The sequence below is a fragment of the Pteronotus mesoamericanus genome, unplaced genomic scaffold (assembly GCF_021234165.1).
Source record: "Pteronotus mesoamericanus isolate MK-2021 breed Mesoamerican mustached bat unplaced genomic scaffold, CSHL_Meso_final scaffold_507, whole genome shotgun sequence".
NCBI classification, from domain to species: domain Eukaryota; kingdom Metazoa; phylum Chordata; class Mammalia; order Chiroptera; family Mormoopidae; genus Pteronotus; species Pteronotus mesoamericanus.
The window spans coordinates 2,558,299-2,583,360 of record NW_026555319.1 but is presented as its reverse complement, the minus strand read 5'-3'; the positions used below and the strand labels follow the sequence as shown (position 1 = coordinate 2,583,360).

At 57.5% G+C, this 25,062-nt stretch overlaps 1 long non-coding RNA gene across 2 annotated transcripts in view; it reads left to right on the top strand.

Annotated features, from left to right (window-relative positions):
- The window catches only part of LOC129087427 (uncharacterized), a 30,520-nt gene extending 9,108 nt beyond the window's left edge, over positions 1 to 21,412 (top strand). For both annotated transcript variants that reach the window (XR_008530901.1, XR_008530900.1), the window contains exons 3-5: positions 5,447 to 5,540; positions 18,645 to 18,707; positions 18,802 to 21,412. This is a non-coding gene — a long non-coding RNA (uncharacterized LOC129087427). The remainder of the gene's footprint in view (positions 1 to 5,446; positions 5,541 to 18,644; positions 18,708 to 18,801) is intronic.
- The last annotated feature ends 3,650 nt before the right edge of the window (positions 21,413 to 25,062 follow it).

Sequence of the window (25,062 nt, the reverse complement as noted above, 5' to 3'; positions counted from 1 at the left end):
CTGGGGTCCCTTTTCTAAGGGCACTAACCCCATCGTGAAGGATCTGCCCTCATTGCCTAAACGCCTGCCAGAGGCCCGACCCCCTGTAATGCTGTCAGGTTGGGGAGGAGGTTTCAGGATGTGATCTTGGGGGACAGACGTTGAGCCTGCAGCAGACGTATGGAGCCTTAGGATCAGTCGCGCTGTCCTTGCCCCATGGCTGGCATGGAAGCCGTGGGAGAGGGGGGAACGTAGAGAGCAGAGTGAGGAGAAGCCCAGGGCAGAGCTGGGGCCTGGGCACGTCCCAGGGCGAGGCAGGGCGGGCGTGCCCGCAGAGGAAGGGAGGTGCAGGGCACCTGGCTGACGAAACCCACCAGAAATGGCTTGGTGACGGGCCGCTGAGGCGGCTGCTGCGACCTCCAGGCTGGTTTCTCACCCCGGGCCTGAAGGGCCGGGGTGCAGGCAGAAGTCGGGGCAGCGGGTCTGTGTGCCCTGCCGGCTGGCCTCCACTCCAGCCGCTCCGCTCCCAGCTTAAGCTCTCGGGGACGAGGCTCCGGCTCTGCTCTGTGCCCACGCTCGCCGCCGCCCAGCTCGCCGTGGCGGGGCCTTGGGAGCAGACCTGCCCCACGGTGTGCCCGGGGTGCCTGTGGGCGGCAGTGCTCGGGAGAGGCGTGTCCTGGCACCTGAGCAGGGCGCCCTGGCGATGGACGGGACCGGCGGTGCTGAGTGGCTCAGAGCCGTGATGAAAGGGAAGGAGTGACACGAGGTTTCGCAGACGGTGGTCATCGTTCAGGCTGGTTTGAAAGCATTAGCACAGCGGATCCACGTGGAGGAGCCCAGGGTGGGTGGCCACCGGCTGGGGTAGGTGCTCGTTATACCTGGGAGAGAGATTTTTAGGAGATGAAATTTAGCCTTGGCGTTGCGTCTGAGGCATTCGGAATTAATGTTAAAAAGCAGTGATTTATAGTGCTTCCTAAGAGAGACGCATTTCTGCGCCTCTGTTCTGAGTGGAGTATGCACTGTCTCTGTGTCACCTGATATCTTATAAGAAATCCAGAAAGCTGTTCTAGTGCTCATTTATTTTTCATACCCCTGCAAGTTCAAGTTCATGAACTAATCATAGCTTATTTCCATGGTCTTGTGACAGGTCTTATGAAGAAGCCCTTGTAGCCAGAGCAAACCTCGATCCCAAAGATCATAAAGCCTGCCTGCTAGGTGAGCGATAACACAGTTTGTAAAAATAATCCAGACCCCTTTTCTCCTGCACAGTGAGCTCTGCTATGTCTCTGCTTCACAGTCATTTTTAGTTGCTCTGTTCAAACGGGTGGGAGTCAGCCTCGCAGGACGTAATAACATTTCCCTGATTCCGGGTGCTCGGCGTGAGCCAGCACGCGCAGTCCAGTTTCTCAGGTGACGACCAGTGTGCGTCTCAGTGCGACTGTGCTTTACGGCAGGGTTAGGGCCTCGTGAGAGGTGCCAGGCTCACCGTGAGAACTGGGGGGCCTGCGGAAGGCAGCATGTGCAGGCCTTCATGGCGCTCGCCCATGGGGCAGAGGTAGGAATGCCCCGTGAAATTCAAGCTCGGGCATCCACGCAGGTATGGAGTGCCCTCTGGAGGCCTGTGGACAGTGGCAGTGGACCCTTCAGGAGGCCCCTGTCATAGCTGGCGGCAGGGAGCAGCGGACGCGCTGCTGCAACGGCGGTGGGTGCCATCCGGGAGCGGAGGAGGCCACGATGGCACTCAGGACACTGAGGAGCCTCCCCGGGGGAGGAGGCGCTGCACGATCAGGCTGGGGGTGAGGGTTCCTGTCCCCGCTGCCCGGCCACCAGGAAGATGCCGGAGAGAGACAAAGCCCTGGGGTTTGGCCTGGAGGGGCTTCAGGGGGATAGGGGTGAGGACTGAGTGGGAGGCGAGCCAGGAGGAACCTGGGAAGTAGAGAGGCCTGCGTGGGCGGGGGGCGGGAGACAGGTTTGTGACCGCTGGACGTGTGGCCGCTGGAGACGGCGGAGGGTGGCCTGCAGCCAAGCGGAGGGAACAGGCAGCCGAGGGGGGCAGGGGACAGTTAGCTTCAGACAGGGTTCCTCGTTCCAGAGGGTTAAGGGAGGACGGTGCCCTTTATGTGGACTCGGCCTCGGAACATGGTGGACGAGTGATGTTGAGTTTATCGTGGGACGATAGGGAAACATCCCCGTAGGCAGCTGGAAGTCCAGGGAAGAGGACAAGCCTGGTTGTGAGAGAACGTGGCAGGACAGTCACCCTGGAAAGGCCCTTGTTCCAGCCCGGCAGGCGGCTGTGCTAAGACACGGAGCCAGGACGCGGGCTCTTGTGGAGGAAGCAGGGATGGTAGAAAGGGTCAGCCGGCCGGGGGTCCGAGGAGCGGCGGGAGAGTGTGGGGGGCGGGGGACCCAGGAGGCCTGCGCGGACTGGACTGCGATCAGAGCAAGGCGGGGGCCTTAGGGGGTGACAAGGACGGGTCCGGCCTTTAGGGACGGCTTTGCGGAAGTGGATTAAGGGGCGCGTCCAGGTGTGGGAAAGGGGCGGGTGCGGAGATGGCAGCAGATGCGGGGGTTTGTGGGGAAGGGCGGGGGGTGGGGGGGGGGGGGTGGGCCGGTCCTAAGCGGGCGAGCTCGTCCGTGCCTTTTGGAGCAGCGCCGTGACGACCGGTCCCCAGGGAGAGGGTTGTGTTCGCTCTTCCCTTTTTAAAACACTGTCATCTTAGGTATAAGATTTAAAGTTTGTGTAACTTCTGTGCGCCGCCTCCTCTGCTCAGACTGAGAATCTGACCAAATGGAAGAGAAGGCGTCGGGCTGTTCGTGACCCTTCAGGGGCTCCCGCATGCAGAAAGGAGACTCCATGCGACCCGGTTGTGGCAGACGGCAGGAGTTAAGTCCTTTAAATGTGCACAGGACAATTTGCAGTCAGGGATGTGTTTTTCTTTTTGGTAAAACAAATAGGGTGGTTAAGAGTTGTTTAATTTCATGAATTTAGAATTTTAAAAAAATTTTTTTTATTTATTTATTTTTAGAGAGACAGGAACTGAGGGAGAAAGAGAAGGAAACATCCATGTGCGGTTGCCTCTTGAGGGCCCCCCACTAGGGACCCAGCCTGCGACCCTGGCCTGTGCCCTGGGAATCGATCCGGCAACCCTTTGGTTTTCAGGCTGGCACTCAATCCATGGAGCCACACCAGCCAGGACGAATATTTCATTAAGGAAAAACAGATATTAACATCAGAAGCACTAAAATAATATGTTTAAATTTGGGAGGTGGGGGGTTGAATTCTAACTTTAGACGGCTCAGCTTTGTATAGCAAGGTGCACTGTCTAAGGTGCAAACCTGTGCGAGGGGCCGGGCGGGCAGGCTCCCGTGTAGGCCCGGACATGTCCGCTTCGGCGGGACTGGGTGGCCTCAACACTCCCATCTCGGGTGGCCTTCACCGTATCACACGTTAAACATTAAAAATGCATCCACATCTCACGTGAAATGAGCTTATACAAAACTAGGAGTTAACCTTCATGTGACTAGTTGTCACATTTATTAACTTTGGTTTTATGGTTTTCTTTTCATATTTTGCATCCAATCAATATTTTTTTCAGGTCTCAAACATTTTTATTGGCCCTTGAGATGCTCTTAAGCCCTAGGGTGTTGCCAAGGGTGCCCGAGGGTTGAGACACCCTCTCCTGGGATGTCCGGGCACGTCTGCCGGGGGCGCCCGCCGGGAGCCCGTGGGACGCGCTGAGCTGCCTGCTGGGGGAACTGCGTCCTCAGCGGGGCTGCAGTAACACGCAGTTAGGGCTTTTTTGGTGGTAAGGAGCAGGGACTCTTCCAGACCATTGTAAGAAGCAGAGGACAAGTCGTACGGATGCTTGCAGACCGGAACACTGTCAGCAGCGAAGGTGGCTCAGAGACACACCACAGTCTTCCCGTGGACAGTGGGGTCCCTCGGGGCGCCCTCTGGGCCTTTGCTCTGCCTTCCAGGCTCTGTCTCCTCGTAACATGGGCTTGCTGTCACCCCTGTGGCCGCTCCGGTTCCTTTCACATCCTGACCTTTCGGCTTCGTCCCGCACAGCAAGTCCCCTCCTCAGCATTGGGAATCAGCCTTTGTTGTCGCTGTTGTTACTGTTATAAGCCACGTCCACGTTCACGGAGAGCTCTCGGGTCAGGCGCCCGCACTTAGTCTACGGCTGCAGAGAGGAGACGAGTGGACGCTGCCCCCAGCGGCAGGGCGTGCGGGCCAGCAGGCCCCGTGATGGGCCCAGGTAGTTCAGTGAGGGAGCAGCGCCCTGGCCTAGTATCGAAGCCGCTTGAAACTCCTCCATGTGTGTCCCCGCCCTTTAAAGTGTGTGCCGCGTTGTCAGCCCTTCGTTCCCACAGAGAAACCGAAATCCCTAGGCACACTGGAAACATTTTCACTTCTCCACATTCTTCTGTTTATTCGGTCTCTGATGCTGCGGGGCCGCTAGGTAACGGTAGGGTTCTGTTTCTTGTGTGAGTCGGTTCTGCTGGGAGTGACCCGCTGCTTCCAGCCATGTTGGCAAAGTTGGGTGATGCTGACCTCGTGTCATTCACGTATTTCCTTTGCTTCAAAGTTCTGGGGAGCTGTGTGGACATACAGCAGTTTTATACCATCCCCAGATTGACAGAATTTAGAAGAAAAACTAAATGTCTAATCCAGAGGCCCAGATCACACCATTTTGATTGCCAGACCCCTCACCATGTCATCAGATGTCCCAAGGAAAAGTAGTGTTTCCCAAACTGAAAGACAGGTCTTGAAATTGGTTCCCAAATTACTCTCTGGAGTTACTAAAAAGAGTGTGTGTGTGTTGGGGGGGGCAGGTAATAGATGGAATAACTAAAATAATGATAATGATAGCGAATCTTTGTCGAGCCCTTAAAATTTTCAGGCACTATTTTAAGGATGTCTATGCTTTAACTTACTCGGTCCTTAAACCGCCGTATGAGGCTGACTTCTGCGGCCAGGTGCCTTCACGGTCTCCATTAACTCCATCCCTGGCGTCTTCGGTGACGGCGACCCGCTGGCCCATGGGAAGCGGGGTACAGGCCCGACTGTGCTCTGCTTCTGTGTCCTCCTTGCCGCTGGACGGCAGGACGGGGTCGGACGCACGGGTCCTGGCGACCCGAGGCGGTCACCCAGTGCGCAGTGCCTGTGGGCCTAAAGCTCAGCAGGGGCGTTCCTGTCGCAGCTGATGGCGGCAGCTGGGTATCGAGGTGTGCAGACTGCCTGGGTTTTCGCCTCTAAGGCTTCTCTGGTGGTCTCACCCCCTCTTTGGCCCTGCATGCTGTGAGTCTCCTATGTTTACGTAAGTCCCAAATTTAGGTGGGTCTACCCTGTCTTCTGAACCAGGACCGCGCATTTGCAACAGCTGTTCCTCAAAAAAAAATTCTTAATCCTAAGTTCTCCATGATACAAACTTTCTACCTTTCCCTGCATTTCTCAACCCGGCAGGATCCGAAGGCTTCTGTAGCCCTCCAGCCACTGTGGGCCCTGCCTCTGCCTCTTCTGCTGCGATGTCTTGCGGGCCTTGACTCCTGACACTGTGGTAAGTTTTCCCCTCGTTTCACTGTTTTTCCTGCACGGGGAAGCCAGTGCCCCTCACGTCTTTCCAAACCCAAGCCTTCTCTGGAGTTTCCTCTAAGCCTGGGCCCTTCAGAGCTCAGTGGTGGTCCTTAAACTCTTGTCTTTCTCCAGAGAGAGTTCCCTAGACCCTGGACAGCCTGCCTCAGGGCTGAAGACAGCAGAAAGCTGCTCCTCTGCGGCTTGGTTTCCGGCTTCCCGGGGGCCGCAGATCAGCGCAGGCGCTCCCGGCCGCCCGCCTGGGGGCTGGGTCCCGGGCTTGTGCCATCCGGCTTTGCCCCCAGTGTTCCTCTCTTCACTGAGGTAGCAAACTGTTTTCTCAGCTGAGTTTGTTCTCCATAAGTTTCTGATGCTCTTTCCTGGAAGCCTTAGCAACAGCCTCCTCCTGTAGTGCGAGCTCTAGAAAGTTTCCTGCCCTGGGGGTTCTGGTTTCGGTAACGACTTGAGGGTGAGAGCCACTTGCTTCCCGCACAAGCATTTTTTCCTTTGGGCTTTTTGGATTTATGAGCGTTTTTAGTGATCTTTTCCCCTCTCCAGTTTAACTCAGGAAGACGGCACGTTTTCCATGGGACAGGTGGGATTCATCTTTCGGTCTTTGCTGAAATCCAGAATAGCTGAGGTGAAGTTGGCGTCTGGATCTGTGGGTCACGCACCTAGTTAAGTTTTACGCCGTTTCCACGCACAGCGAGGCTGCCAGAGAAGGGAGAGCCCTGCGGGCCCCGGGGAGGAGGGCAGTCACAGGAGGCATAGGCCGTCCCCCCTGACCGGCCGCAAGTGTCCTTTCTCTCTTCTCTGCCCTTTCTGGCTCCGCTCTCTCCTGGGCAGACTCGGGTGTCCTCAGCCAGTCTTCTGTAGTGGGGAGATAGGATCTGGGGTGCAGGTCAGGTAATTTATGCATTCCTCTTCGTGCCAGTGCTTGCTCGGCCTCAAGCTCAAGGTTATCGCTGATACGGGGAAAGGAGTCCTGCGCGGGCCGACGGCGCCCAGGCCGGGGAACCGGCAGGCGCGGCCGTGCTGGCACTGCTGGCCCGGCCCTGTGCGCGCCCCCCAGGCACCCCTGGAAACGGGGGTGTTTGCAGAGACTGCTGGCCAAACGAGTTCTGTCTCCACGAGCGTACGTTTCCAGAAATAACAGGTGGCCCACCAGGGCACTGCTACCAAGTTAAAAGCCCCAGTGCTGAGTTCTGCGTGGTTTGGGGGAACCCGTCCCTGGTCCTCTTGGGGATGGGGCGCTGACGAGCGTCCGCCCTTGCGAGTCCTGCGTTCCGGCCGGCAGGTCGTGTCTGCTTTCGGGGCTTTCTCCATCTCTGTGTGAGTCTCTGGCTCTAAGATGCGAGTCGCTCTCACACTTTGTGCCTCCTGGGGAGTCGGCCCGCACGTGTGTCCTGTCCGTCCCCGTCCCCCCCCCCCCCGGCTTGCTTGCTTACAAGCCGGGAGCCGCGCCCTGGACCTGACGTACCTGAGGTAGTGGACGTTGTGCACACGGAAGGTCGGGTGGTGGTTGCTAGGAGCTGCGGGGTTGGGGTGGGGGGTTGGTCTGTGGGTACAGGGTTTCAGTTTCACAAGATGAAAAAGTTCTGGAGACCTTGTTCACGATAATCTGAGTGTACTTTTAATACTACTGAACTACGTGGCTAAAGACAGCAGAAAGCTTTGTTCCTCTGCAGCTTGGTTTCCGGTTTCCCTGGGAGCTGTCGTTCAGTGCAGGCCTGGTGAAGGTGCTAAACTTTGTAATAGGGTCTTTATCACAATTTTAAAAATGGATTTTAAAAACAGCCAGAGTCTCACGTCCCCAACTCTGCCCTGCCCGCCACCCTGACACGGCCTCTCCCGGCGTCGCTGAGGCAGCTCTGCCAGGGCCCGCTGGGGGCCTCTGACGCGGCCACCCAGGCCCGCTCTGGCGTCCCTTCCGCGACCTCGTTAGCCAGGCTGGGCCTTGGGCGGCCTTGGGGCATTCCGGCTGCCTCTGCCCGAGGGCGGCTTCCGCTTTCCAGGGTCTGTTGCTTTTTTCTCTAGACCCAGATGTGGACTTTGCCCCCCGGCCTCACTGTCCCTGCAGCGGAAGGAGGAAGCAGGTTTAATAAGGCGCCACCCTCATCTGAGGGGAGGGTCATTGGGGCTCAGCCTCCTGAGCCTCCATCCGTGTGCCCACGCGCTGCCCCGCCCGGTGGCCGCCTGCCCTGGAGCAGGGGGGCCCGGCCAGTGGCCAGAGGCTGGTCCCTTGAGGACGGCAGACCCAGTCAAGTAAGGCCAAGGGCCGGACCGGGAGGCGGCAGCCCCTGCGGCCAGAGGGCACTCGCTGCCGCGGCCGAGCGCGCAGCGCGTCGGCGCTCTCTGGGCGTGCTGGCTGGGTCCCGCAGGGGCGCTCTCTTCCCCCGCCCCTCATGTTCCTCTTCCCCAGGACGGAGTGAGTACTGAAGTACCCGCCCCTGCCCCCTGCATTTTGAGGGTGAGAGTGAGCATGGCTGACACTAGGTCTTACTGTCGCGCCTCACAGAGGAGCAGCCTGCGGCTGGCGGTCACACAGCTGGATAGTGTCCGAGCAGGCGCTGGACCTTAGCTAGGCCTCTGGCCGCAGGCGCAGGCTCTCCCCGCCGTCTGGCTCACACACTCACCAGCCAGGTGAGATGAACTTGTGCCTGTGCGTGGGGCCCACTCGGCCCCGTCACAACGCAAGCCGCTCTGCCCACCACTCGGGTTTCCATGTGCCATGTCCACGAGCAGGGAGAACGCCTGGAGTCCAGCCTGGGGGAGTGTCCGCGAAGTCAGATGGGTCTTAAACCGGTCCTGCGACTGGCGGGGGGGCCTGCGGGCAGAAGCAGGGACCGCGGGAACAGCCGTGTGGGCGTGAGCACGGCGCTCCCCTCCGCCGGAGGGGCCCGCGCCCTGGGGGCCTCGCGTCCTGGGGAGCCTCTGCCTGGGAAATGACGTAGCTGGCCGCGGGATGGGCGTGCCGTGCGCTCGTTAGAACACGGGAACTGAGGAAACTCCTGTTTGTTTAGCCTCAGCTGTGCCCTGGGCCCTCTGTTAGGCACTTCCACATCCATTGTCTTTAATTATGGCAGCGAAGCGTCGCAGGCACGATTACCTGTGTTTTTCCAGATCAGTTCGAGATCAGTTGCCGTCAGCATAGCAAGTGGCAGAGCCCAGGCCGCGCCCATGTGTTGCTGTGTAGGTCGTGGGGGGGTGGGGGGCGGCGGACTTGGCTGCAGGAGAGCGGAGGCCTGCGCGCCCAAGCCATCCCTTATCGCTCCAATAACGTCCGCGGCCGCCCTTCTCAGACACGGGGAAACTTGGCGTCTCTCCCTCTGTACTTTTTCTTGCCCTTTTCTGGACCTAATTTCATCACCTTTGTGGTAATTTGTAGTTGAGGAAAAGTCAGGCACAGCTTCTTTGTTTTTTCTCTTTTCTCCATAAGGAGTCGTTCGATCCGGCCCCATGAAGAACAGAGGTCCTGGGGACCAAACGAGAGCAGCTCTCTCCCCTGCAGTTCATGAGAACCCAGCGCCCCAGCCTGGAGCATCGTGGCGGGGGGGCGGGGGGTTGGGGGAGGAGCCTGAGGCACGGTCGGGGCGTGCTCCTGAGACGCCGCTCACAGGGTGCCGGCCGGTCCCGTGGCTCTCGGTGACAGGGGTGGTGTGCAAATTCCTGCACAGGCCTTGGGTGAGGAGGACCCCGGAATCCGTTTGGCGCCGGGCGTGCTGGTGGGGGGATGTAGAGCCAGGGTTAGGGGGCACGCCCGGGCCACTCTGCGTGAAGCCCCTCAGCTTTGACCAGTGCCACTTGTGCAGGGCTGAAGGGGGCCCGGGACGACGGGGGGCCCTGTGCCCGCACGCCCGGAAGCGCACCCCGTCGGCGGCCCCGCAGCGGGCCACACGGTGCTGTCCGCCAGGGCTGAGGGCGCCACACGGGGCGCAGGCTTGCCGGAGGCCCCCTGGCTGCTCGGGAGGGCCCGGGGAGGCTGGGCGGGGCCTCCTCCGAGGCGCTCTGAGAGCCAGCCCCCAGGGCGAGAGATGGGGGCTTCGCTGTGGCCTGTGACCACGGAGACGGGGCTGTGATGAGGAGGCAGCTCTGCGTCCGGATGGGCGGGGTGCCAGCACAACTGTGGGGCCTGGGAAGGGCCTGTTTGGGATGGGGGCCTGCCCGGGGATGCCTTCCAGGCCGCCTGTGGCTTCTGTCCTGGGGCTGACGGCGTCCCACAGCCCTGGCGAGCGCGCTGCCTCTCGGCGCCTGAGGTCGCTCCGGGGCTGCCGGCTGAGCCAGGAGAAGTGCAGCCTGCGCAGCTGCGCCTTCCCGACCCCCACTGTGTGTGTTTCCGGCAGACCTTTTCTGGTGGGGGCGGGGGCGTGGGCGTGAGCGAGGAGGTGGTACTGTCTCTGTGTGCCCAGGCCCCCTGGCGGGCGGGGTGGTGGCCTGGAACAACACAGTAACCTCCTGGCCGTGGCCCTTGGCAGCACACGGGCACCAGGGCCCCGAATGGCCTGCTGCTGGCAGTGCGCCGCGGCCTCCGAGTGAGGCCGGCCTGAGGCCTCGCTCCCCGTGCGGCTGGGCTGCCACCGGTGAGTAGCTGATGGCATTGACTTCTGGGACTTCCTGATGACGTGCAAGGGGCAGGAGGAGTTCCCGGCCAGGCTGGGAGCACGTTCCACGTGCTCCCCCGCGGAGAGGGCAGCCCTGTGTCTGGGGAGCGACGCAAGACAATTGCGTGGCATCGGACTGGGGGATCCAGGGCCTGTGAGCACAGCCGGTGGCCTGCTGCCAGCGGGGTGGTTCTGAATCCCACATAGACCTCCCCCTGGGCAGAGTGCTTTTTCTTGACGTGCTCATGTGCAAAAGTGGACTTGGAATTATTTTGGAGGAATTTAGGGGCGTTTTTCTTACAATAATGGCTGACGATGGAAGTACCTCACTTTAAGTAAGTTCATCTGACAGTTCGTTCACATCCTTTCAAGCTTTAAAAAACAAGTGGGTGTAGCCGTGGCCAGGTGGCTCAGTGGGTGGGAGCGTCGTGCCATACACCAAAAGGTCGCAGGGTCGGTTCCCGGTGAGGACACACACCTAGGTTTCAGGTTCACCCCTGGTTGGGGCAGGTAAGGGAAGCCACGATGTTCTCTTTCTCTCCCTTTCTCTCTCTCTAAAATAAACGCACATATCCTAGTGTGAGGATTTCAAAGAAGAAAACAGTGGATGTGCAGTGCCACCTCCGCCCTCTGACCTCTAGGACCCCGTGCGCTCTCAGAGGGCGTCGTCGAGGCCGTGGCGCTCGCTCTGCACGCACCCGACAGAAGTGGAGACCAGAGCTTTACGGAAAGGTTCGTTAGCTGACTCACTTACACGTGATGATAAAGGCATCACACATTAACACAAATGACGTTTTAAAAAAAAGCAGCACTTAAACGGAGTGCTCGGAGTGCTCGGAGCAGGGAGGGTGGCGGCCCTTAAGCCCCAGCAAGGGGTCGCCGGCAGGCTGTGTGCGGCCTGCCTAAGGCGCCCGCTCCCGTGCATGGCCTCCCGCAGCCTGTCGCTTCGGCCGAAGCTGGCGGAGACATTGTGTCCGTGGGAAGGGGGCTCAGTAGCCTTGCGGGTGACGGCGTGCGGTGCCCCCCGCCCCTGCACGCCGTGCCCTAGAGCCCGCTGCCCTCCCTCGCGCTCTGTGCCCCTTCGCCCACAATGACCTGCCTGCCTCACCCACTGGGCTTCCGAAAAGACTGGCTCCCCGAGGTCTGCGGGCCTCGCAGGTGTTCGCGCGTTTCCTATGTAACCCCCTCGGCCCCCCCGCCCGCTGGTCAGGGTCACTCTCGATGCCATCAGAGGTCTCCGGGTGCCGAGGTGCGGGGCTCGAGCGGGCCGCTGCCAGCATCCGCGGCCCCGGCTTTCACGGGAAAGCCCACACGTGGCCGTTGGCAGCGGACACCTGCTGTGCGGTGCTCGCTGAGGTGTCTGTCCAGCACCAAGTCTGCAGAGCCGCCTTGTCAGCCATGTTTCAGGTAAAAATGAGGTTCTGTCAAAAAATGGGAGGTGTTAAATGGATTTCACTAACACATAGAGTGTGGCAGTCGGGTGGGGTTTTTATACCGAAAGCTTTACCAGAAGGCCCTGGGACCTCTGTACTGCAGAAGGACCTGCAACGCCTCGGGTTCCTTCCAGCCGGAGGAGGGGTGCTTTTTCAAAAACAGGGTGAGAGGCCCTTTTTGCTTGACTTTTATGATGAAGTAATGGTGTAGTTATTTTCAAACGGCTTCAGATTTTTCTGAGCTAGTGGTCTGAATTTCAGAAAATACATTAAACTTAAAAACGAAAAATCCAGTTGAGATGCACCGGGTGGGGAGCGGCGGGACGGAGGACACACCCTGCCTGCGGGGAGGAGCAGCCCTGACGAGCGCACTTCACGGTTTGGGGCAGGGTAGTGAGGGCGTCCTTGGAGAGTGCGGCCTTCCCTGGGAGGACGTGCGGGTGGCCTGGCCGCTGGCTGGGAGTGAGCCGGGGCGGGGGTTGGGGGTGGAAATGGAAGGTCACGGCAGCCTGGGGACCGGGACGCCCAGGCGGTTTTATGAGTTTCTCTGCCTGTGAAGGCCGAAACCAGGATTGGAATAGGGGTAATGAGCTCTTCCAGCCAGGGGGCCCCTTTGCCTTCTGATGGTTCCCGTTTAGCAGGAACTCAGCTGTCCGCATTCCTCACGCAGCGGCCGCAGGACAGGCCTGGGGGACAGCCTGGCCGCCTCGCACTCTGCTGCTGTGGCTGTTCCACTCTCCTGCTGCAGGGCCGTGCGGGGCCCTCGGCCCTGCCTCTGCAGATGGCCTTGCCTCCTGCTCTGCTGAGGACAGCCAGCGGGCTCGCCAGCCTGCCGCTGCGACGCGCACGCGCGCCCCCCTGGCCCGGGGGAGGCCCAGCCGCCGCCCACAAGGGCTGACCCTCTGGGCTCCACGGGCCCTTTACGTTATTTCTTTTGTCTCCGGTCGCTTGTCTTCCCTGTAAGTGGAATTTTTGTTTTTCCCCGATCGTTTCCTTGCGGCACGCGAGCTGCCCCTCACAGGCGCGGCTGGGCGAATGCTCCCAGCCCTGCAGCAAGCAGTGCACTGGGGAAGCCGGTGCCCGGCTCATGCGACCCCGAGACCGGGACCCCGAAACGCCTTGTGCCCCTTCTAGTCACAGCCCCTCCGCCCTCGCTGCTCCTGAGAGCGTCGACTCGCCTGGCCTGTTGGGGACCTGATGCAGGTGGAATCATACAGTGCGACGCTTGTGCTGCCTCCGTTCACACTCGGCCGTCCAGAGCAGGGTCTCCGTGGGCTGAGCCCTGGCGACCTCTTCGCTCTCTCCCGAGGAGGTCTCGTTTCTAGCCCCGCCTCGGGCACCCTGCACGTCAGCAGCGCCCCTGTGTGCGGGCTGCAGGGCCCTGCCCTGCCCTCTGAGGGCCGGCGCCTTCGCTCGCAGCCGTCCTCCCCGGCTGCTGCAGCCTGTCACGCGTCTGTGGCTGGGCCCACGGGCTCCATCCCCTGTCCTTGGCCTTTCCAAGGACTTCTGATCTTAGTGAGTGGCTCCCCCTCCATCCAGTCACATACACAGAAAACCTGAGCGCCCTCCTCGGCCGTGTGCGCGGGCGGCTCCAGGCCAGGCTGGTTTCTCTCCGAGCGAGGCCCACGCCCGCCTCAGTGCGGGTCACTGTCTGTGCAGCCCAGACGCGGAAGTAGCCCACTGCCGTGCTCGCCCCAGACGCTTTCCCTCCACCCGCCCCTTGACTCCATGCTAGCCACGGTTTCCATTTAAAAGTGCACATGTTCCCACTCTAACACAGTTAAGAACTAACCACCTCACTGGCTGTCCATCGCTCAAGGATCAAGGTCACGATCCATAACATCTTCCGCCCACCGCCCCCTTCTGGGTGTGCGCCGCACCCTCGGCCACCCGGGCCCTTCGTCTGCGTGCTGGCCTCACTCTCCGGCTACAGGTCCTTTTTGTCCCCCTCCCCTAGCGACGGCCTCCTTTCACCTGCAAGTTCCTGCCACACATCTCGCTCCTGCCCCTCCTGACTGGGTAGTCCCCACTCCCGGTCCACCATGGGTCCCCAGGGACATTTTTGCATGGGCATCGGACAGACGCCTCCCCCAGCTAGACAATTCCATAAGGGAGGGGGCCTGCTGGTGTCTGCCCCCGTGGAGGCACCGCAGCTGACGCAGCCAGACAGACACCCGTGAGCTGGATGACCTGTGGTCAAGGGGCCTTAGAGATGCATTAAGTTCACCTGTGTTCTGCAGTCCCTGCTGGTGGCAGCAGAGACAGGGACACAGACAATGATCAGGCGGGTGGCGGAAGGCTGGCGAGGAGGGCAGCGCGGGGGTGGGAGACTGGCCAGGGGCTGCCCTCAGAGAAGGAGAAGGTGGTGCTGCTGCGGAGAGGACACCACCACGCGAGGATCAGGGTGGAACGTGGGCCCGGGAGTTGTCGGGCGTCCAGCACAGAAACGCTCTGCAAATCTGCAGAGCGAGGGCTGGGCCGGGCTGGGGTGGAGGAACAGGAGCCTTAGAGAGAGATGGCTTAGAGCCAGAGGCCAGCACCTGCCCGACCTGTGGGCGCGCCCAGGGCGTATGTGCTGAGAGCAGGGGAGGCTCGGGGGGAGGGAAGGGCAGGAATGAAGCTGCAAGACAAGACCGGCCAGGGAGGCCACGGACAGAGCCCGCCCCTCCTCAGGCCCGTCCCTCGCAGCCTGCCTGGCCGTGCGATTGGGGTGGCTCCGCAGCAGTTTCCCTGTCCTCGGTGGGGACGGGCCAGGTCTGTGTGCCTCCGCAGGGCTTGTGTCCCAGCTGTGGCCTTGCTCAGAAAGCCCGGCCGCGGCGCTGCTTCGGCCGCCAACACCTGGGCAGTCCTCTCCTGCCCATGGGAGCGATGGGTCTTGGTTTCCGGCCAGCCTGTGCCCCTGCGCCGCGTGACCCAGGCTGTCAGCTCCCCCCTCTGCCTCCGCCGTCCTCACACGGGGGCCCATGGGACGCTGTCTCTCCTGCATCTGTCCTGTGCGGGTGGGTCCTCCCGCTTTGACTTTCTGGTTTGCAGCCATACGACCGTTTCCATGAGAAATCCATGAAATACTGGCAGGCCCCTTCCCCCGCCCCCAAGAAAGTGGTAGTTTTTGGTCAGCTGTGTAAAAGAAGGTAACAGAAAAGCTGTGCTGGGAGGTACAGTTCGGGTGTTCACTGGGGTCACCAAGTGTAGACGAGGACAGACGGGAGGAGGAGACGGGGCCGTCTCCAGGGCAGTGGGGTGGGGGTGAGGCCGACAGCTCCATCCGGGCAGTTCTTGCAGGTTGGAGCTGGTGCGCGCGCTCCTGGCCAAGGTCTTCCCAATGCAGGCTGCGTGCACGGACGGCAGGGGTGCACCGGGGCCTCGTGGGGAGCTAAGCCTTGTCCTGGGCAGCGCCAGGCGACCTCAGTGCGAGGCTCTGTCCTCCTTGGGGACAGGGGTCTCGCAGTCCAGGCGGCCCCCATGGGCCGTGGGCTGTGAGAGGTCTCAAGCAAGAGAGCCTGGGCACAGGGTGCGTCTGGCGTCTCAGGGCCTGCGGGTGTGTCTGCTCCTCCCGGACCTCTCCTCCCGGCGGCTGAAGCTGGGCTCGGGCTGATTCAGGGAAGTCTGCAGCGAGGATCCTTTCTCCTCATTTGTCCTGTTGTGCTTTTGCTTGGTCACATGGGGAATTCGCTGCAGTTTATTTTGCTTTATCTTCTTTTTCTTTTTCCTGCAGAATGTAGCTTCTGTTTCTCTCCCCACTACGCAGTGAGACTTACAGATGTGTCTAGGCACGTTACCTGGTAAGGAGGTGGCGGTGCCTCCTTCCCCTGCAGAGAACCTGGCAGACTTCACATAGGACGATGACAGGAGTTTCTTGTCACTGAGTTCGGTGCCGAGTCATCGCCCTTCTGAGCCGAGTCTGCCTCTTCCGAGCTGGGCTGGGGGAGTGCCTGACGCTCGCTGCTGCATTTCCCTGTGAAGGCACAGGGAGCGCCGTGGTGGTGGTGACGGCAGCGGGCCGGCTGGCGGGGAAAGGAGGAGCAGGGTGCCGCGGGCTCCCTCTGTCCTCTGCTTGTCCCTGCCCCGAAGCCATCGCCGCCATTGGCTCCCAGTGACATGTGCGGAGCACGCTTTCTTGCCTGTTCGGCCTGGACAGGGCAGTCGCAGTGCTGGGGGCTTGTGCGTGTTTGGTTCTATGGCCCGTCCTGGGAGCAGGGTGTCACTGCAGGAGGGGAGCTGTCTCCTCAGCACAAGGCAGTTTTGTACCTTGAAGAATCTTAACCACACACACAGGGAGAAAAGGTTCTGTGCGTCGTTTACCTGTCAACTAGATCACAGTTTTGCCACGTTTGGTTTATCTATTTTTGCTTTTTCCTGAAACCCTTCAGACACGCCTGAGACATGTTGTTTCATTCCTACAGGCTTCAGTATGTGTCTCTACAAATACAGGTGTTAGGGTTTGGTCTGGGGGGCACCACTGGGCCCAACCCGGGGACAGCGCTCCTTGCGCCGTCTGCCGCCCAGGCCGCACCGTGTGTCCTTACTTGTCTCGTAGAAGCGGCTGCCCTGCCTGAATGTGATTCCAAAGCAGGGCCTCACGTGGCCTTTGCTCGTGATGTCTCAATCTCGTTTGTCTACAGCCCCCCACCCGCCACCGCCCACGCCCCGCCAAATGCCACTTACCTTTTACAAAAACAGGCCCTCGTCTGGGCTGGCCCGCATTTTGCCGTGGTTCTGCCTGCATCCTGGCAGTCCCTCTGCCTCTGGGCTCCTTCAAGGGGAAGTGAGCTCTGGAAGCAGCGGAGACTCTGCTCAGCCTTCTCTCGGGTGTCTCAAGGTGACACCGTATGTTTCCTATCGCACCGATCGGCCTCTGGTTGTGCCAGTGTGCCAGAGCCCTGCCAGAGGGCACTGGTGCCCAGTCATAAAGAAGCTCCCCCTGACACAACCAGAGGCCCCGCTCATTTACGTGGTGCTGCTCGCCTGGAAGCCAGCTGTCCACAAGGGTCCCCTCCACGTGGGGAGGGGGCCGCTGCCGTCTGTCGTCACTGCGTCCTGGCCTTGTCAGGGGGCAGACCTAGAACAAGGACACGGATTCAGACTGATACTTCCAAATTCAGTCTCATGGCACTGTCTTGTTTTCTCAAACTGAATCTTGGTTCCTAACATAATTTAGCATAATTGCTTATTGGCACTATCCTACTTTATAAAAACACCACTGTTACTACAACTAACAGTTAAACTATCAAAAGAAATTTGATTTCTTTGAAGGTTTGTTTATCAGCAGATACAGTTTGTTTTAAAATTTTAGGGATTGTTTCTGTTTAATTTTTGAATATTTTTTGAATATTTAAACATTTATATTTCCAAAGTCAAAACTGCCTAGCGCGGTACATTCAGAGAAGCTTTACTCCATCCTTTTTTTCTTCTTTCCCCATGAAGAGCAACTTAAGTTAGGTTTGTATTATTCTTCCAGATGCTATTTTTTATACATCATGTAAACAAATACATAAATATATAAATACATTCACGTTTCCTTCTGTTTTTGCACAAAAGATAGCACACTTGATAGATTATTCTGGGTCTTGCTTTTTTCACTAAGCAGCACGCAGGACCTGGGTTCGCCCCACCTCAGTGCATGATGCCCCCACTCCCGTTGTTGGGTGGCTGGGCGTGTTCCGCAGTAGGAAGTGACACGGTCAGGTCGGCCAGTCCCCCACGGGGCCGGGGGGCGGGGTGCCTGGGCTGCCTGAGACTTTGCCGCGAGACCTGCTGCCTCCGGGAGTGAGCTGGGGCATCCCCCACCCCCTCTGTGCCAGTGTGTCTTGGGGTTCCTCTCTAGAAGTGCGATGACTAGGTCGGGGCGGGGGGGGAACGACACACGTATGTTTGTTCTAGATGTTGTGACTGCATGTTTGCCGACATTGTGGTTATGTAGTTGACTTTTATTATCCTAAGATTCCCACCTAGAAATAATTTGATTTATTTTGCCATTTTAATGCTGAAGAAATCTCAGTCACCAATGTACCCCATCTTTGTATGGAACATATTATTCAAAGTGTTGTTTTAAGATCTATTAATTTTTGTTAATTAATTGAAGTATCACTTAATATAGAATACAGGAGGTGAAAAGGTTGTGAAGACATGTTCCTAGATCTCAGAAGATTTCAGGTTGAATATTATGGGATTTATTTTCTTCTATTTGCTTCTCATTCCGTTTGTCGGGTATTTTTTCCCATGTTGGTTGTCAAAAGACTGGAGATAAGGCTCTAGGACATGCGTTTGTACTTGCCACACCAGACGGCAGCAGATCCTGTCTGGGGGCGGGGGAGAGCGAGTCAGAAAGGGCTGCAGAGGTGCATTCGGCAGGTGGTAATTGAACACCTCCCTTCACCGAATATGACAGAGAGCAACACACAGAGTTCCTCCCTCGTGGCATTTATATCCCAGCACAGGAGACAGATCAAAACCCAAGGACACTAAGATAATTACAAGTTCTGTGTGCTTTGAAGGAATCTAATAAGAGATAAAATAGAGTCTTGGCCAGGAGCCTTCTCTAGGTGGGGGGTGGGCAGCTGACACCCCAGCCATGCACAGGTGGGGAGGAGCCTGTGCAGAGGCCCCACGGCGGGTGCCAGCGTGGGGTGCTGGAGAACTGAACCAGAAAACCCAGCAAGGTTGGGTGGAGAGCAAGGTCGTGGGAGCACTTTGAGGTTTAGGTGAAAGGTTCCATTTTATTCTAAGTACCTCGGGAGACCACTGAAGGACAGCAAGCAAGGGCGTGCCACTCGATCCCGATGGGCCATGTGCTGGTGCCTCCTACAGATGGGAAGGCTTTAGCTCCAGCAGCAGCAGCAGCAGCCCTGTTCCTCCTGAAGTTCAAAGCGGAGGCAGCTCCCCCTCGGTCCTTTACATAGGACAGCGTGCTCCTCGTGCTTACCGGGGCCTCCTGAGGATCTTTTCCTTTTCAGTAGCGCCCCCTTGACATTGCGCAGGCCATTACAGTAAGCGGTGGTGTTGGATTTACCCTGGGCTGTGAACAGGGGCATGATCTCTACACGTTCTCTCCTTCAGACCTGCAAACCCAAGGACACCGCTCTCTGGAAGACAAGAGCTGCTTTCTCAAGACCAGAAAAGGTGCGTGTGTCTGCTCTAACAGGTTTACAGAATCAATCATCATTTTCTGGACAAAAGGGCTCTTTCAGCGTGTTTGTGTCTGTTCCTGTTCCAGGAAACAGGGGTGCTGCCTCTGCAGGGCACCCTCAGAAGGGAGGAGCCTCACACCTGGGCCACTGAGCGTGTTTCCAGGGCCAGCTCCTGTCTGACGTGTAGGAGGCAGAATGTCACCCTGACTCTTCAAGGGCAGCCTTCAGGGGATCAAGACCCACACGCAAGCATCTCACCGTCTGCTGCAAGGGACACAGTGTGGTCCTTTCTCTGCAAGCGAGGAGAACGAGGCCGCTCCACAGAGGAAGGTTCCGGGGGCTTAAAAACGTGAAGGCTCGCTCCTCAGGAGCCCCTGGGGATGCTGACATCTCAGGGCCTAAAAGAAAGCTCTGTGTTAAGGAGCTCCAGGGTTCATGTGGGAGTGAATGTCACTTTATAATCAATAGCAGTACTGAGTGAGGAGCACTATGCAGGAAGGCACCTTCCATAGAAAGACAGGCAGGGAAAAGCTTAGGCCAGCCACGAACCTCCCGGAGGGAGCAAGCCTGAGATAGGTTGCCAGCATGGCCACCTGAGAGACTGGAGGCCTCAGCCACCCCATACCTGTAGTAGTCGTAAGGAATTTCTCCTCTAAGTCACGATACCAAATAGGAAAAATGATCTACAAGTGCCCCATGTGTAGGGAATTTTTCTCTGAGAGAGCTGACCTTTTTATGCATCAGAAAGTTCACACAGCTGAGAAGCCCCATAAGTGTGACAAGTGTGACAAGGGTTTCTTTCATATATCAGAACTTCACATCCATTGGCGAGACCACACGGGAGAGAAGGTCTACAAATGTGATGATTGCGGTAAGGATTTTAGTACCACAACAAAACTTAACAGACATAAGAAAATCCACACAGTAGAAAAGCCCTATAAGTGTTATGAGTGTGGCAAAGCCTTCAATTGGAGCTCACATCTTCAAATTCACATGAGAGTTCATACAGGTGAGAAACCCTATGTCTGTAGCGAGTGTGGGAGGGGCTTTAGTAATAGTTCAAACCTTTGCATGCATCAGAGAGTCCACACCGGAGAGAAGCCCTTCAAATGTGAAGAGTGTGGGAAGGCCTTCAGGCACACTTCCAGCCTCTGCATGCATCAGAGAGTCCACACCGGAGAGAAACCCTATAAATGTTATGAGTGTGGGAAGGCCTTCAGCCAGAGCTCCAGCCTCTGCATCCACCAGAGAGTGCACACTGGGGAGAAGCCCTATAGATGTTGTGGGTGCGGGAAGGCCTTCAGCCAGAGCTCCAGCCTCTGCATCCACCAGAGAGTGCACACTGGGGAGAAGCCTTTTAAATGCGATGAGTGTGGGAAGGCCTTCAGTCAGAGCACCAGCCTCTGCATCCACCAGAGAGTGCACACAAAGGAGAGAAACCATCTCAAAATATCAGTTATATAAAGCGTTTTGCTAAGAGTTAAAAATCTTAAAACCCATAAGTGCCACTAGGAAGGAAACCCTGTAAATACCTGCATTGACCCGAGAAATTTTTACAGCAGGCCCTAGCAGAACATTCTTTTCAATGAGGTGTATGTGAGGCTGACTTAGATTCATGCCAAGTGTGTCCCACCACCGGGCTTGAATCTGGGGTCCCTCTGGGTGTCTGCCTGAGATGGGCTGTGAGGTCCCAGCACAGCACCCGCAGCAGCATGGGCGTGCGTCTCCCAGGGTTCCAGCGTGATGCCTCTGCCCTTGACTACTACACAGGGAACCGTGGTCATGGCGCAGCCTGCTGTGTCACCCTCACCCGGCAGGCCCCCCGGGACTCCCCGTCGGGGGCTCACGACCCCCTTCTCTTGATTCAGGCATACCCATCACTGCATTTGAGATGGAGAGCTCCCACCGAGACAGCGTTCTGGCACTTCTGAGGCTCCACTTGACTCAGCCGCTGTGTAGGTCCCATTATTTCTACACGCACTTGCCTGTATGTCCTCAAAATACCCATAAATGTCCGCCCCTTCCTAGATGGCATCAAGTTTCATTTTAGATTTTAGGTTACTCATAATTTCCATTCATGTGGCCTATTTGAGGAATTGGTGGCAGACATACATGCCCTTGAACTTTTTTTTTTTTTTTAATTTTGTGGATTCTGCTAATCACTGCATCTCTGTTAGACTTACTTTTCTAGTGGCTACATCACATTTTTTAACTTGAATTTTTTTTTGAAGTAGCTGAATGTAAATAGGGAGGAAGAAGCAAGCAAGGTCAGAGCTTTTCTCCATCCAGAAGCGCCCACCCTGGCCCCTTGTGTAGCGCAGAGCCCCTGCCAGCCAGGAGGAGTGGGTGGCAGGAGGAGGCACTGCCACGGTTTAGTCCCGTTTCTGCCATTTTGGGCAGTGACGAGTAGGAGTGCTCGGTAACCCCGTCACTGAGGATTATGTGCCGGTTCCTTTGTCAGCATGCTGGTTATCCTTTTCTTCATTCATTCCCTCAACAAGTATTTATTGGACACCTCCTATGTGCCAGGCACCGTGCTGGGTGCTGGGAACACCACTGAGTAAGACAGTCGAGGGCCCCTGCTCATGGAGTTTACTTCTGGTGGAGGAGACAGGCGATACGCAAGTAAACAAATAAATAATGTAGTTTGAGATAGTGATTAAGTGCTATGAAGAAGATAAACTAGGGCGATGATTTAGAGGGGAGGGGTGGGGCGGGGGTGGGGGCATCCTTAAGTAGTGGCCAGGCAAGGCCTTTCGAGGGGCGGCATTGTGCGGCGAGCCCGGGCGAGCCCCGCCCGCACTGTGGGGGCGGGTGGGCCGCCGGGCGTTCGTGGGACGGGGCGGCGGCGGGTTCTGGAGGGTAGCGAGCGGCGAGCCGGCAGCCACCAAGCTGCTCAGGGTCTGATGGTTATAGGCCTTTTTTTTTTTTTTTTTTTTTTTTTTTTTGTGGGCTAGATATTAAAAACTCATGTGGAGGAACTCAAGGAATGTTTAGAAGACCAAAAGTCCCCAATGACGAACAAAAAGCAACTAATTTTTAACCTTGTTTCTCTTCTCATTCCTGTTTTCATTGATTTCCCACATGTAGTCCTTTTGCTCAGGAAGTCTTGGGGACATTACGGATCTTTGAGGCTCTGAAACGGGTGACCATGTCCGTGGTGTCTTTTCAGCTGTCACAGAGGTTGGAAAACGAACCACCCAGAATAGTCATGGAAATACTGAAACGAAGCTTGAGTTTCTCACATTTGAACTCTCTCCTGTTTGCCTGGAAGGGCTTTTGTGTAATGAAAACCTCAGCTCGTAAAGGAGATTGAAAAGGAGCACATGATTTCGTAGGTGGGCTGTGAAATGAGATGGGCCCCGGGGTCCATGGGTCTCTGTGGCTCCAGACACGGGAGCACGCCCTGGGGGAGGCCCTTCCCGCTCACGCCCTGCCCTCGCCCGAGGGAGGGCCGCCCGGCCCTGGCCCTGGCCAGGGCCCCTTCCAGGCCTGGGCCCCACCCCCCTCACCGCAGTGTCCCATCGCTCACGCCACGGTAGCGGGAAGCGTTAGGAACCCTAGACCTTAGTTGGTAGTGAGCCAGTCGAAATATCATTGGTAGAATTTTAGTTTTAGGAGAAATTGGTTTGATTTCTAGCTTTACTACTATTAGGTATGTGAGCTTCGGCAAATCACTTAACCTTTGAGTCTAGTTTTCTCACAAAACGAGGATATTAGGCTAAACGATTTCCAAGTTTCCAGCTAGTCCTAGAGGTCTATATTTCTACATAGTTGAATTATTTTATCATGCTGTTGCTGGGGAATATGACTAACACTTTGGAAGCTACTAATTTTATGTCGAGCTTTAAAGTCCATAATTGTTATCTTCAGAAAATATTATTTGACCTACAGTATGTCCAAATCAATTTAATAAAATCACTTTATAACAGGGTTCTGTGCTTGGCATGCGATTGTGTGTGGGGTTGGGTTAGGGTTGGCCTGTGCCTGCATCGAGGGTGACCATACAACTTGCTGTCCGAGCTGGACACCTAAGAGTAAAGGGCTCTTAACACCCGAGTGAGGACAGCAGGCCGAAAGGGGGGCTGTCCCAGCCCACTGGGGGCCACACACGGTCAGGCCATCTGCGGGGCCGTCCTCAAGGGCTGCTTTGCTGGTGTGTGAGCTTGGACGTGAGGCCTTCCAAGGGATTTTCCAAACTCTTGGTTCTAAAAAATTTAAAACTGTTAAGCATTTTTTCTTAATAATTCGCTGCTGTTCCCAGGAATCTGAAAAACTAGGTGAATGGAAAGCAAATTCCAGGAATACTCAGTGGTCAAATCAAACCACCAGGGAAGAGATGAGAATGGAGTGATAGTCCCTGGCAGGCGCTGGGCAGCTGGGAATGTGGGTAGAGTCCCAAGGGACAGGCAAAGGAAGGCGATGCAGCTCCGCGGGACCCTGTGCAGTGTTGGGACATGTCTGAACCTCCACTCCCTTGTCTGAGAAACGGTTTTGGAAATACCTAATTCAGGAGGTAGTTGGGAGAACGCGATAGAAGAGGCAGGTACAAAGTACCTACGTTTAGTCGTACAACAGAAAAAACTGCTAACCCCAGCTGCCTATTCAGGAAGACAAGTCGTGTTCTTTGGAGCTCTTTCTGTGCTGCCGAGAGCCGTGCCGGGTGTGGGCATCTAAATTTAGTGGTCGGATTGGCGAGGGCTGAATTGCTCCCCAGCATCCGGGAAGGCCTTGAACCCCCTGCGGGAGAGGCTGGGACAGGAAAACAGTAGAGTGGGGAGGAGAGGGTGACGTGAACGCGTAAGCTTTCCCATCCAAACGCGGAGGACCACAGGCCTTTCCCTGATGTCTTAGGGTACCTGGCCCGAACTGGCGGACGGATAGACGGAGTGCCCGGTCCCGGCTGCAATGAGCCAGAAGTGCCATGAGCCATGGACGCAGGTGTCGCGAGAGGGGCCACAAGACCATGCGCTCCAAGGAGTGCGCGGAAGTCTCTGGGAGGAGGCCCCCAGGGCCTTCGGGACCACCCCCGGTGTACGTAGGGTAGAATAATTGCAAGATCACAAGGAAATTAAAATTTTTTTTTTATCATTTCCGTATTTTAAAATGTTTTAAGAGGCCTAAAAGCAAACTCAAAGACCCTAGGCCTTGTGCGTGGGATGCGTCAGCAAGAACGTGGCACAGCCCTGTACAGACAGCCACCTGTCAAACGAAAGCACTTTTATTGCTCGGATTTAGTCGTATGCTAATAAGATACATTTTTAGAGTCGAGTAATAGCGTGCACAGATTGCTCCTATTGAGTTTCGGGAGAGTTTATACATTTTACAGGCTCGCCGTTGAGTGTGCCCCCTGCCCCTTCCGCTTCTTACGCACCGCTGCTGGGGACGCGTCCCCTCAGAGACATCCCCTCCTCGCACCGCGCCCCCTCCCCGCCCCCCGCCGCCCCCAGCCCGAGTCCCAGCCCCTGCCCAGGCCTTCCCTGCCCGCGAATTGTGGTGGGAGTGCTGTGTTTGGAGAGTTTTTATATGCAGGACCCATAGGTGGGTTTCAGAGAGGTCTGGAACCTTCCTAAATTGTGTGGAGGATTTTGTGTGCCTGTGGGTACATGCACGTCTCTGGGAAGGAGGGCTTTTGTTAAATTTGTGACTCCAACAGACAATGCTGCCTGAGAGAAGGGGCTTCCGTTCAGTCACGCGGTTCTTCACGGCACCGGGACGCGGTGAACGGGAGGGGCCCACGCGCCCCAGGGGCCAAGGCGGCGGCGCAAGACAGAGACGCGCCTGCGCGCGCGCGCGGGTGCGAGGGGCTCCAGGCCTGCACCGCGCTGAGTGCGGCGCCGCAGGCTCGGGGGAGACGTGCGTGAGTGGGGCCCGCGTGTCTGTGGGCGAGGACGGCGGCCTCGTCGGAGGGCCTGCTCGGAGGCGGGGAGGACAGGGAATGGAAAGCACTGGCGCGTGACTGAGCTCCTGGCCGCGGAGGAGGCGACTCTGGCCAGAAAGTTGGCCGCGCGCGCGCGGGCTGCGTCCAGAGCTGCCGACAAACCTCGCGGCGCTTGACGCCATACTGCCCGGGCCTCGCGTCTGTGGCCGCGCCGCTCGCCTGGAGGACAGAGTGGAGGCCCTGTCTCTGCGCAGACGCCCGGAGCTTTGTGGCCATGCCGGTAAAGCCGGTAGCGGGGCTGCGGCTCGGGGCGCGAGTCCCGGACCCTGCGGGCGTCGGTGTGGAGCGCGCCTGCGGGCGCTGCGTTCTGAACGGTGTCATTTGCCGTTGCGTTCACGTCTTGTGGCATGGTTTAGAAGAGCTGGCTTAACCTTTTTCAGTTTTGCATTTTCTCTTTTCCGTGAGT